Below are 654 nucleotides of genomic sequence, written 5' to 3'. Positions count from 1 at the left end.
TCCGCCCTGGACGGTGCCGCGGCGGCTTTGCAGCGGGTGGCAGCTCCCCTGCAGACTGCGCTCTGCTTGGAGAGATGCGGGGGCTACCTGGCGCCCTGGGTAGGGTCCCGAAGCCGGTAGTCGGCGAGTCTGAATCAGCGCGGGAATTCTTCGGTTCCCGTGATTTGTAAGCGCTTCCTTGTACAAGGCTGTGTTCCAAAAAGCCTACGCATAAACACAGTTTGTAGTATGTTTACGAAACATTATTCACAAATAATTTGCAAATCAAAAATATAGAGAAATCCACAGAACTTACTCAGCTGGGCAAGAAGCCTTTAGACAGAGCACAGTTTCTCAGTTCGTATCAGTCATGCAATCCTTACACTCCTTTTCCTGGGGCACGGTATGTCCAGCTTCCCCTAATGACTCGATGCAAGTTTAAATAAAACAAAATATGACACTCTTAGCACAGTTACGATGTTGTCTATGGTTGGACCCTGTATCAATCGCACCCTCAGCCAGAGGGTGGAGTAGAAGCCTGCCCCCGACTAAATAACCGATTTGACTTCTATCTCTCCACTAAAAGCACCTCATCAAGGCTCAGAGGAAGCTAGGCTCTAATTAATTTTATTAACTGTGATAAACCAAAGACAAAGGTAGGAATTTGATTTTTCA

The sequence above is a fragment of the Egretta garzetta genome, unplaced genomic scaffold (assembly GCF_000687185.1).
Source record: "Egretta garzetta isolate BGI_Z169 unplaced genomic scaffold, ASM68718v1 scaffold593, whole genome shotgun sequence".
NCBI lineage: Eukaryota > Metazoa > Chordata > Aves > Pelecaniformes > Ardeidae > Egretta > Egretta garzetta.
The sequence above is the reverse complement of the archived record's forward strand: the minus strand, read 5'-3'. Positions refer to the sequence as shown.